The following is a 907-nucleotide window of genomic DNA, read 5'->3' as shown; positions in this document are numbered from 1 at the left end:
ATAGAGTGTGGATATGAATGTTGATGAACAAAATAATTTAAATATTGCTTAGGGTATAAAATTAGAATTATGACAATATAAGGTATAAGCAAAGAACTGGATTGTCATTCTGAGTTGTAAAACAAAAATATTAGAGAAGAGACCTTCAGTGATTGAAAGACCACGCTCGCATATGTGGTTGTTAGGTGACATTTAGTTGATTATGACTCATACCAAACTTATGAGCAATAGAACAAATATTGCCCACTCCTGTGCCATCCTAACAATTGTGTTTACACTTGAGACTGTTTCTGCTGCTACTTTGTCAATCCATTTCCTTGTAGGTATTTCACATTTTTGCTGATCCTCCACTTTACCAAGTATGATGTCCTTCTCAAGAGACTGGTTACTCATGACAACATGTCAGAACTAAGAAAGAAGAAGTCTCACAATCCTTGCTTATAAACAGCATTGTTTTTTGGGGGAGATGTACACCAAGGCACTCAGGAATATATAACTATTCAAGCAACCAAAGGGTACACCCCGCAAGCCTATCCCCTGACCATCAGCACACAGTCCTTCTCCCTTCCTGAGTCCAGAGTCCCCATTCACTCCATCTCTCTACCTCCATCTCTGGAGTCACTGCTACTCTGATAGGGTGTCACACTCCGCTCTTCTCCGTTGATGGTCCCAGGGTCCTCTGCTCCTGGTCTGCAAGATCAAGCTCTTCCCTGCTTTTGTTACAAAATGTCTGCATTTACGTTTCCAACACTCATAGTCAGCCCTGATAGCAATTATTCAGTATTGAACCACAATAGTCTTATCCCCATCTCCTTTCACCAGCCCTGTCCAGACAGGTTGGAAACCACTCAGTGGAGATTCTACCTTTCACTGCACCCTCTGGAACTCAGCTCCCTCTTGAAAGCTT

This window comes from Chrysochloris asiatica, unplaced genomic scaffold (genome assembly GCF_000296735.1).
Source record: "Chrysochloris asiatica unplaced genomic scaffold, ChrAsi1.0 scaffold00002, whole genome shotgun sequence".
NCBI classification, from domain to species: Eukaryota; Metazoa; Chordata; class Mammalia; order Afrosoricida; family Chrysochloridae; genus Chrysochloris; species Chrysochloris asiatica.
The sequence above is the reverse complement of the archived record's forward strand: the minus strand, read 5'-3'. Positions refer to the sequence as shown.